Consider the following 12,411-nt stretch of genomic DNA (forward strand, 5'->3'; position numbering starts at 1 on the left):
CTGATGTGGACAGACATGTAAACTTAGTCTTGTTACCACAACTACTAGTTCTACAAATATACTCAGATGCCCAAAATGTACATCACTCTTAGGAAAGTGATTTTAAATGGCGAGTTGTAGTTGAGGAACAGCAATCCAGATAAGATCAAAACTCATATATTACCAAGAAATCTCTGGGATTGAGTTGATGAAAGTGTTGAAAACATGGAGTTAGGTAGATTTAATCCAAAAGGCTATAAAGTTAAGATCTTCTTGATGGCTTATTTAGATAAAAAGTAGAGCTCAAAGTGTTTTGTTTTTTTTTTAAGCAGTAGAAATGCATGAGTTGCTTGCTTCTCAAAGTTAAACTTAGCACAAGAATAGCAAAATCAATGTATCTATAACAATACGTTTAAATATAAGTGCACATAGACTTACCTAATAATTTGAGAAATAAAACAGACATTTGCGTGCTGAGTTTGACATTGAAATATCTCTTAACCAATGAAGTCAGCTTGTGCTCTTAACTGCAACCCTGCTCTCCTGGCTTGCCTGCTCAGTTTTCCTTTAACAGTAGGTGCACCAACACCATCAATTTTAGTCTCCTGATGTGGCTGAGGCTCTGGAGCACTTGGATTTCCTCACTGTTGATTCAGACAAGCCTTTTGATGAATCCACCCCTAGTTCCTTTGGAAAATGACTCACACCTTTTCAGGAAATGTATCAAGCTCATCTTTAGTTATTATTTGTTAAAAAGCTTTGAAGATTGTTGGGCTTCCCTGGTGGCGCAGTGGTTGAGAGTCCGCCTGCCGATGCAGGGGACGCAGGTTCGTGTCCCGGTCCGGGAGGATCCCGCATGCCGCGGAGCGGCTGGGCCCGTGAGCCATGGCCGCTGAGCCTGTGCGTCCGCAATGGGAGAGGCCACAGCAGTGAGAGGCCCAAGTACTGCCAAAAAAAAAAAAAAAAAAAAAAAAGCTTTGAAGATTGTTGAACAAGCATTGTTAGCCCATCAAGTAATATAAAACCTGAAATCCCTAGAAGCTTTAAATGTAAAGCACTTTGACTCACAGACATAGAAAACAAACTTTTGATCACCAAAGGTGAAAGGATGGGAGAGGGATGAATTGGGAATTTGGCATGAACAGATATACACTACTGTATATAAAATAGATAAACAACAAGGACCTACTATATAGCACAGGGAAATATACATACATATATATGTATATATATACATATATATAAAACTGAATCACTTTGCTGTACACCTGAAACATTGTAAATCAACTACACTTCAATTAAAAAAGAATATAGTTTAGAAATAAGGGAGGGTGTTGTGTAGGAGGTTGCAGTGGAAGGGCTGTTTATTCCTCACACCACTGGCTGCCCGGAGGAGAGATTTTCCCTACATTCCTACCCTCTCATCCCCCAGGCCCTACTCTCTACCCATCAGTGAAGCTGGAGAAACTGATCAGATTGACGAATTGGGGGAAAAACTGGACGTGCAGAAACTGATCTCCCTTCCCTCTCTACTTAGGAGCCAACGGTTTGCAGAAAGCACAGCCTCTGGTCTGCTCCTCCATGCTCTAAGTGTACACAACCAGGCCTTCATGTGGGAGTGGAGCAGGCCTCCAGGGGGGTGGCCTCTGGCTGCAGCTGTGCCTGAGCCTAGCTGGATTGGTCAGTTTAATCCTGAGGTTCTCGATTTAAAAGCTGTTCTTCAGCCTGGACTTCATCAATAATAAAGTGACATTTTCATCTGTATTTTCCTCTGTATCCTTAGGCCTCGTTTTCTATCTTCATTGAGGAACCGGTGAGGAAAAAGATGTTCTAAGAGGAAGAGGTATTTATTTCTGAGCCTACTCAAAACCAAACCAAGAGAACTCAAATGTTATTTTGTTTTTTTGGTGAATGTGTTTATTGGTAAACTTTAAATAAATTCCAAGTCAATTCATATCTATAATAGATGCGAATCCATTCCTAGAATTGTCCTATTGGTATTTGTGAATCTTCCAGCAGGTGAGGTATGGTAATATTTTACTGGGAAAACCATTCTTAAAGCAGTTACAAAATTAATGAATTGAACTAACCCATCAGGCAAGAGTCTTCTGTATAGTGGCCCATTCATCAAAAACCTTTGTATAAAATGTATTCCCCTGACTACTATTGTTAGATATATGAATTGAATAAAGGTTACATTCAGAACATGTGGGAAATGGCTGGTTCTTGTTTTTTTTTTGTTTTTTTTGGCTGTGTTGGGTCTTTGTTGCTGTGCATGGGCTTTCTCTAGTTGCTCTGAGCAGGGGCTATTCTTCATTGGGGTGCGCGGGCTTCTCATTCCGGTGACTTCTCTTGTTGTGGAGCACGGGCTCTAGGCACGCGGGCTTCAGTAGTTGTGGCATGCAAGCTCAGTAGTTGTGGCTCGCAGGCTCTAGAGCGCAGTCTCACACGGGCTTAGCTGCTCTGTGGCACAGGGATGGAACATGTGTCCCCTGCGTTGGCAGGCGGACTCATAACCACTGCGCCACCAGGGAAGTCCCTGCTGCTTTTTTTTATGCTTAGATATAGGGTCAAAAAGAATGGGTGACTTTAACGATTCAAAATAAGTGAATCCTTAAAATAAGTTTGGCAGCTTGATATTCTCTTTCCTAATTAGTTTTACTTTTATATCTATTTCCAAAGCAATTTTTCTGGTTAGAAAGCAATGTTTGAAAGAAACACAGAGGTGAGAATTAAGGCAAATGTTAGAGACTTGAGAACGGCATTTATATATGTGCGTGTGTATCTATAAATATATATGTATCTCTCTTTATATATCTATATCTATCTATCTATCTAATCAGTCTCTGATCAGGAAACTCCAATCTGTAAGGCCCCAAATGGTTTTAACAGTGGCAAAGATAACTTATTAACAGCCTTGTATTGCGTGTGCTCTTTAAGTACCAAAGAAAGAGAACAATGGCATAAACACTGTTCCTGCCTTTTAAGGAATATATATATTCCTTAAAATATATATATATATATATTTATATATATATAAATATATATATATATATATTTATATCCTCAGACAGGGCCAAAAACCTTTAATAGAAAAGGTCACTCTGAAGCATCCCAGTAGGCAAAAAGACTGGACATAGTGTCAGTTAGAAATTACCATAGGCCCTCAGTAATTGAGATAAAAACTAAGGGAACCTAAACTAATGCAAGGGTTTATTTTTCTCATGTAAAATCAAGTCCACGGGTAGATAGTTCAGGGATTGTTCAGAAGCTCCACACTATCCTTAGCATTCCAGGCTTCTTGTATGTTTCTGTTGTATCTTTCTTAATGCCCATCCTCAAGGGCACCTCATGTTTATAAGATGATTCCTGTAGCTCCAGCCATCACATTCACATTCTAGGCAAGAAGAAGGATAAAGGAGGAGCAAAAGATCTGCTCAAATTACTAAAGAACTTTTCTGGAAGCTCTGCTCATCAACTTCCTCTTATATGCCACTGTCTTCTCCTATCTGTAAGGGAGGCTGGGAAGTGAACACTTGTATCTGCTTTAATAGTGGTAGAACGGTTATTAGGTATTAATATCCAGTTTAGCAGTTTCTGTCCAGGGACTTGAGATGGTTTCATCAAATAATACTAAGTGAAAGGGGGAAAACATCTGTTGATAATAGGAAAACACAAATTTCAAAATCCTAAAGTTTTTCACCATCAAGGCAAAATAAATATCCCAAAAACCTGCAAGGTGATGTGAAGTTAAGAAGCACGTGCGGCAGGATGCAAAGAGCAGAGAGGTTAAGGTTAAGACTTCGGACAAACCTCCTGCCCATGTTCATTATCAAAGAGCAGGTATGGTCAGGACCCATAATGAAGATGAAGACGCTCTCATTTTGGACAAAGAAGGAAAAGTTCTTTCTATTGCTACTTATGAGATTTCCTAAATATTTATGCTAATTTTTCAGATAAAACCTTCCAAGGTTTGAAGAAATAGCCATCTACCAGGTTTTAAACATATTTCGAGAAAGTACGCTCCTAAGGCAGACCAGCAAAAAACAATAAAGTTCCTGAACCCTATGACATACATATGTGCTGAGACATTTTATGATAAAAAAATAATAATTATAATAGCAAATACTCCTATAGCATGTACTATGTGCTCGCCTTTAACAGCTTGACTTCGATTTACTTAGATGTTTGCAGAAGCTTTTGCACAGTACAGGAGAAGGAGACAATGACACGGGATTTCTGACGGCATCCTCCTGACTCCTACTGGTGGCATTCTGATCTGAAACCGACGGCACAACTTCTAAAAGCACAAGGCAGCTTTGTCCTTAATGCAAGATAGACATAATCTTGGTTGACATGGAAGTACAGAGGATGCCAGTACTGGTTTCAATATTCACGAAGCTTTTGTTCTCATGAACCGTGGCAGCTTTTTAAAAAGCTTGGCTTCCCAACTAGTTCTCACGAAGATCTCCAAGCTAGTCAATGAAAGTTTGTTCAGTTGTGTCACCATTGACATCATCACGGCCAATCCATTCCTCATTGCCAATAGACTAAAACAGAGAATTGTGTAATAGGTCCATTTTTATTAAATCCATATTCCACAGCCATGTTCAAAGACTCAACAAAGGAAGTGAGACTTAGTCGACGTAAGATTTTCATTGGCAACACGGCTAAAAATCATCACTGAATTTTCTTTCCTTGGCAACACGGTATCTAACAGTGTGCTGATTGACCAAGATGCATTAAATAAAATCCATAAGGCCAGGATGTCTTTCAGGAAGACTGGTGCACAGAATAAGAGACCATTCTATCCAGCATCACTCTCAAACACCAAAACTTTTTCCAAAGCAGTATTCGTGCTAACCTTTCTTGCTGCTCCAAGACTTGGACCCGCTACAGAAATTGATTCAGGCTCTATTGTAATTCATCAAAATCACTTATGCCATTAGTTACTAGCAGGAGTGACTTAACAAAACGCTGTAATGTGGCCAATCTTGCAGCGTTGAAATGGAGATTTTTCCCTGGGTGAGACATATGTGGAAAAGAGATGACAGTGGAAACCACAGGGGCCATTGTCTGTACCGTAAACCACACTGACACAGTGCTTAGAAGCTGAGGAAACTAAAACATTTGGCAACAGAATTTCAAATTGGGGCAGCAGATAAACCAATAAGAGGGAATACAGCCGTTAGGAAAATTATTACTGCAAAAGCTGTGAACACTGTAAAACTAAATGAAAGAGCTGCTAGCTGTGGTAGCTTTTGCTGTTAATGGCTGCAGTTTCAAAACATAGGTCAGCCTCCAGGGGGGTGCCTCTCGTGAAGTAGCGATCTTTTAAACCAAATTCTGAGTAGATGGCAACTGTTCTGTGTTCCAGAGAGAAAATATATATTATGTGTGCATTCATGTATACATACATAGCTCATCTGCATTTGCTTGTGAATAGATCTGTCACTTCCAGGAGTCCAAATTCCCAATCCTAGTGTTCCTGACCTGCCATAACCTTGAATCAGTCTACCTATTCAGTCTTATCTTTTATGCACTATTATTTTATTTTATGCGCTAATCTTCTGTACATTATTCCTAGCAAGAATTTTTGATCCAGCCAAACTAGTCTTCTTACTGTCTTCAGTAGGCCCCTCTTCCCACCCCTGCCTGGGTAGAATGCCCTTCCGTCTTCATTTCTTGAAGCTCCTCTCTAACCATCCTGAAGACTAACTCTCTAAAATAGTTTCCCTACATTGACCATGTTCTGCTATGATCTCTAAGGGAAACCATCTGTCATCACCGTTCAGTGGACCCTAAATCATAAACTATCTCACATTTTCATTTAGCAGTGAGCATGTCTGTTTTTTTCCTCCCTCCAAATGGATTGTAACCTTCACACGGATTGGGACTTACCCTCCTTTGTACTTTAGAGAATACCAAAGACAGAGCTATGCACATTCAAGTCAGTATCACTCTCAAAACCAAAGCTTTTTCCGCAGTGACATTTTTGCCAATCTTTTTGGCTTGTCCAGCACCTGGATTTACGACAGGAACTGATTCAGGCTCATCTTTAGTGATGCATCTAAATCGCTTGTGCCATTATTTAAAATGAAGTAGCAGGAGTGAATTTTTGTGCTTTTCACAGAACTTGGTGTTATTATCACAACTTTGTTCATAGTGCACCACGAGGATGGCAGAATGCATGTTATTATTTGCATTTTAAAGATGAAGAATGTGAAGCCCTGAGATACTAAATGCCTTGTCTAAGAATAGACAAGCTAGTGGCAAGCCTGGGGATAGGGCCTATATTTCCCATTCTCAACATTACTGAAGAAAATAATTTGACATCAAAATATAATAACCAGCAATATCGATCTGGATTTTCTATACTCAGATTTTGCTAGGAATCTGCAAAGGAAACACTACCGGAGCCAGGATTTTATGGCAACTACTGTACAATAATAAAATAGTTGGGTCTCCGTTATTCACCAATTGTTCGATTGTTCAACTTCCTACTCTTTTTGGTTTCTTTCCCCAGGTTGACAAATGAAACTCAGAGTTGGTGAGCTTTCCAAGTGAAGCTTCTTGCATAGTTGAGCTATCTGGTGGCATTTAATAGCATTAAAACTGCCACTGATGATTTTTTTTTCTGTTCATTTCCACAATACATACAATGTTATGAAAAGTAAACTGTCAGAGACATGCTTACAAGTTGAGTCTCTCAAATCTTGCCCCACTTCCCTTAATACATAGGCATGAGAAGTAAGTGGGCAGAGGATGGGGCAGCTGGCTGCCACAGAACCCGCTGGCTGACTCCTTAATGGTGCTTTGGACCATTATCTATTACCTCCGTGAAAGCCTTTTCTATTTGTCCTGTCAAAGCCTCATTTTTACCTTCATTTAATTGACTGAATGAAAAGCAAAGGCCTAGCAATGAGAATGACTATATTCATGTGGTCTCTCTCTCTTTGGGCATCCCTTCACTTTCACCCCTTATAACACAGCCAAGATGTCCACTCAAGGCATCCACTGGGCTCATCCCTCAGTGCTCTGAGCTATAACAGAAAATCTAGGAAGATCTTAGGAGTGCCAGATTAAATAAAGGGCATCCTTTATTTAATCCTATTTACATTTGAATTTCAGATGAAGGAAAAAGAAAACAAATGATGTTTTAGTATAAGCATGTCCAATGCAATATTTGCGACATACTCACACACAAAATTATTCATTATTTATCAGACCAGATTTATCTGGCCATCCTGTATTTTTATTTGCTAAATCTGGCAACCCTAGGTGCACTGTTTGAAATCAAGCATGCCCAGGTCTTTCACAACTGTCCCAGATCCATGAGTCTTTTGCCCAGTGGGTCCCATTGCAGGGCACTCCCCTCTGTCCTGGATACAGCTGCTCTGTCAAAGAATACACAGAAGCAGTCATAGGATCTGCTTTGCCCCCTTTGTCTCTGAGCTCTGCTTCAATTGTTGCTCCATGTTGAAAGCAGAAGAATCGCCCAGGTTTCAAGGTAGTGTCACAAAAGTAGAATTTCATATGCAATATTTGAATCATTACTAAAAAGAAATTAGATTTTATAGTACTGCTTATGATAGTCATTGGTTTTAATACTATGTATTACTTAGTTTGTAAAGAAATGAAGATTTCCCTCCAACTTAAAAGATATTTTAGCCAATCTCTCTAAAAAAAGAAACCTCACAAGAAAATAAGGAACTTAGTATTTAGCAACAGCACCTGAGATTTTTTTTTTTTTAAAGACTGGGCTTGAATTCTAAGGAAATTACTGGAAATGCCATTGAAGATATCAACACCTTCAAGAAGTGATTCATGACCCGTTAGCTTCCAGGTTCACATGGGCACATTAAATCTGTGTGTTGATGAGAAGGGTCTAGAAGCTGTTCATTATGCTTACAATTTATAACCAAGATATATTACAGAGATGTGGTTGTAATATTGCATGCAGGTATTAGACGGCTTGAAATCTAATAATCACTTCTCAGAAAGGTTTGCTATCTTTTACTGAAAACAAAACAAATCCCAGCTCTTTCACAGACACAGTACTATTTCTAAAATAGCTTTAGAGATGATTTAAAAATTAAGATACATCTTGCTCACCAAGTCTCATTGAACTAGTCTGACAAGTAACTAAAGAAAACTGATCCTTTGTTAAATGGAATTCATTCCTTTAAGAAAAGTTTACTGAGTGTCCACTATGCAACTGGCCCTGTTTAGGCACTAAGGCTATAGCAATGAACGGAACAGATCAAAATTACCCTTTCATGGGGTTTACTGCTACTAAGAGACAGGTGCTAAAAAGAGAATGCTTTGGAAATGCAGTTTTCTGTCTAATTTAATTATTTGATTAGCCATTTGTTAATCGGAAAATACCACTTAGTTTAAGACCTTGCTAAAAACCTTTCTAAATTATACATATGCTCTGTTGTTGGGAGCCAAGAAGTTTTCGCCATTAGAAGATGGCCGACACCCTGCTTCTCTTCCTGATTTATGAGATAGAAGTTCGCGCCTAAAATGAAAACCCGCGCACGCAGCACCAATGATGATTAGCCAAGTACTTCCCTCATTCTGAATCCCGCCCCCCTTTCTCTGCAGTGTATAAATACAGCTACCGCAGCAATAAAAGTTTGAGGCTTGATCAGGATTTTGTCTTGCCTCCATTCTTTCGCGTCTCCTGCCCTTCCCCCTTTTTTTTTCAACCCCCACAGGTTCCTCCTCAGACTCACAAGGATTTGTCCTGCTGGTCGGGACTCCCGGGGACGCCCGGGGCCGTACACAATTGGCGCCCAACGTGGGGCCTGAGGAACGGATCCTGACGGAGGTAGCACGCTTACGAACGCCTGGCCAGGCACCCACTGAGCCGCCGCGAGACTTACTCGAAAGTGCAGCTTGATTAGGTCCCCGGAGGACTGGCCGCCCTTCGGCAGTCGTGACCTGAGGATAAGGTAAGCGGAGCTATAAATATGGGACAGGAATTGAGTTCCCATGAACTCTTTCTTCAGGGGATCGAGGATTCCCTCAAGATGCGGAAGATTAAGGCTAGAAAAAAAAGATTTGCGTGAATTTTTTATGTTCTTGTCTGATGTTTGCCCATGGTTCCCACAGGAAGGGACAATAGATAAAAAATGCTGGAATCGTGTAGGAAATTGTTTAAATGATTATTATCAAACCTTTGGGCCTTCTAAAGTGCCTGTGACTGCATTTTCGTATTGGAATTTAATTAGGGAGATTCTCATGGGTCATTTTTTTGACCCCGATGTCCAAAAGGTTGTAGAGACCGGGGAAACAATTCTTAAAGCAGCCTCTCGTCTCCATTCAGCTTGTCCATCCGTTACCATTGATATGGGTTCAAATGAAGAGTTCCCAAAAATTCCAGAAACCGGTCATCATTATCCCACAGATGATAAAGTTATCCCAAAGATTTATCCTTCCCTTACTGCTATTAAGGGTGATCCCAATGATGACCAGCTTTCCCCCCAAGATCAGGAAACTCTCGATGAGCAGGCTGCTCGTTATCATCGCAATGATGATCCCTGGGGATTCCCCCTTTTGAAGCCTCCACCATCTTATAATACTCCTCATCAGATGCCTGCCTTTAGCGCCCCTGCTCCCATTGCCCCCCTGATTGATCCCCTTCGACAGGCTAAGATGGCCTTAACCCAGGAAATTTCCTCTTTGAGAGATGTTTTACAACAAAAACGGGAACGCTTGGATCTCCTAAAGGAGCTTAAGGCCCTTGAGGTGGAGCTTACTTCTTTTAATGTCTCGAACGGTCCCAATAAACCCCCGCTTCGACAAAAACCAGGATCCATTAAGTTAGCCTTCCCTGTTACTCGCAGTCAAAATTTACCCACTCAAGGTGAAATTCAAGCTGAAGATAGTGAGGAAGGGGAAGAGGAAGAGGGAGAAGAATCTCCTGAACCTGATGAGGGACCAGATATTCATAATTCTTCTGGGGGCGGCCCTTTTGAACATAAATATCGCCGCCTCAATTTAAAACATATAAAAGATTTAAAATCTGCTGTCAATAATTATGGGCCCACAGCCCCTTATACATTGGCAATCTTGGAGGGATTAAGCGATCGCTGGCTGACCCCAAATGATTGGCTTACCCTGGCTCGGGCCACCCTTTCTGGGGGAGATTTTGTTTTATGGCGCACTGAATTTGCGGAAAATTGTAGAGAAACTGCCCAAAGAAATGCTGAAAACAGAACTTCCCGATCATGGACCCGAGATAAATTACTTGGCCGTCCCCCCTATGAATCCAATGAGTCTCAGGCTGCTTTTCCCCCTGGTTTGTTGGCTCAAATACAAAATGCTGGCCTTAAGGCCTGGCGCCGTCTTCCGCCTAAGGGTTCGCCCACAACTTCCTTGGCAAAAATTCGCCAGGGACCAGAAGAGCCTTATTGTGAGTTTATTAGCCGCCTCACGGACGCCGCCGAGCGTGTAGTGGGTGATAGTGAAACTGATAATGCCTTTGTTAAACATTTAGCTTATGAAAATGCCAATCCGGCCTGCCAAGCTGCCCTTCGGGCTCATCGTGGTGGTAGCCTGGCTGATTACATTAAGTTGTGCTCCGGAATTGGTCCCTCCCATTCTGTTGGTCTTGCGATTGGAGCTGCTCTAAAAGATTTTATTAAAGATACATCCGTCATAGATAAACAACAAAAAACTTGCTATAATTGCAAACAACCTGGACATTTTGCCCGGGATTGTTCATTACATAGACAAGGACAGTCATTAAAGGCTAACCCACAACAACCCCGATATCAATCCCGGGCTCCTCCCACCACCGTTTGCCCTCGTTGTAAAAGAGGCAAACATTGGTCTTCAGAATGTTTTTCAAAAACGGATATAAATGGCCAATTGCTCCCAAAAAAACAGGGAAACTTTTCACGGGGCCAGCCCCTGGCCCCTTCCTTGGAACCAAACCAAGGGGCAATTCGGTTTGTTCCTCAAAAATCTGGACAAGTTCCCTGCACCCAGATGTTGGCTCCCTCTGTCGAGCCACACCCGGAGATGGATGTTACCCATCTTGCTGAATTTGGAAAATTAAAATTTATTCATGTGTCCATTGATACCTTTAGCGGCTTTATATATGCCTCCCTTCAGGGAGGAGAAGCCACAAAAAACATTATTTCACATGTGCTCCAATGTTTTACAGTTTTAGGCAAGCCTCAAATAATTAAAACAGATAATGGGCCTGGGTATACCTCCCAGGCTTTCCAAGATTTTTTGCACCCGGCTTCAAATAAAACATCTTACGGGAATCCCATATAACCCCCAGGGTCAAGGCATAGTAGAAAGAGCCCATCAAACCCTTAAAAATACCATTTCCAAGCTTAAAAATAATGATTTAACTGCTACAAAAAATTCCCCAAAAAATATTCTTAGTCATGCCCTGTTTGTAATTAATTTTTTACAATTAGATAATAATGGTAGATCTGCCGCCGATCGCCTTTGGCATCAAGAAACTAAAAATCAATATGCACAAGTTATGTGGAAAGACCCTTTGACCTTTAAATGGCATGGACCCGATCCACTCCTCATCTGGGGGAGGGGATCCGCATGTGTATATAATACCAAAGAAGGTGGAGCACGCTGGTTGCCTGAGCGCCTTATTAAACCTATAAGTTCTATAAAGTAATAAATTTTATCCAGGGCCCTTTTCCCTGAGATTGTATTTCTTTTTCTTTTTCAGAAAAAGATGGAGACCCTCCTAATATTGAAAGAGCGGCAGAGACGACATGAGTTATCCGTTGTGACCCTGATCCTGTCATCTTTGCTGGTTGTTGGACAGGCTGAAAGCACTCCCCACTTGCCTCAAAATTTAACCTGATACATTACCATCGCCTCGCCATTACAGAAGCAGAACCAAAGGATGATTCTGGCTGCCCCTCCACTGGAGCGGCATGAAACAGAGACATGCCTACCCCCCTCTTTGATGGAGGGTATGGGTACCGAGTTGAGTGTGGCAGCAAAGCATGCACAAGGGAAAACGTGTATATATGTATATACAAGGTAATCTCTGTTATTCCCTGTGAGTATACCTGAATTATGATAGAGGTTGGTATCTAAACATTGTTTTTGGCTTTTAGTAGCTAAGATTATCTTTGGCTCTGCCTCTCCTCCCTAAAAGATACCAAGAGCCGATGAGTGTGGACACACATACCTTGTCCACGGGAGGATTCAGGTCACTACTCCCTCACTCGGTTAATGCCCACCTCCTTAAAAGAAATAAAAAGGGAGGAAATGTTGGGAGCCAAGAAGTTTTCGCCATTAGAAGATGGCCGACACCCTGCTTCTCTTCCTGATTTATGAGATAGAAGTTCGCGCCTAAAATGAAAACCCGCGCACGCAGCACCAATGATGATTAGCCAAGTACTTCCCTCATTCTGAATCCCGCCCCCCTTTCTC

This window comes from Pseudorca crassidens, chromosome 4, assembly GCF_039906515.1.
Source record: "Pseudorca crassidens isolate mPseCra1 chromosome 4, mPseCra1.hap1, whole genome shotgun sequence".
NCBI lineage: Eukaryota > Metazoa > Chordata > Mammalia > Artiodactyla > Delphinidae > Pseudorca > Pseudorca crassidens.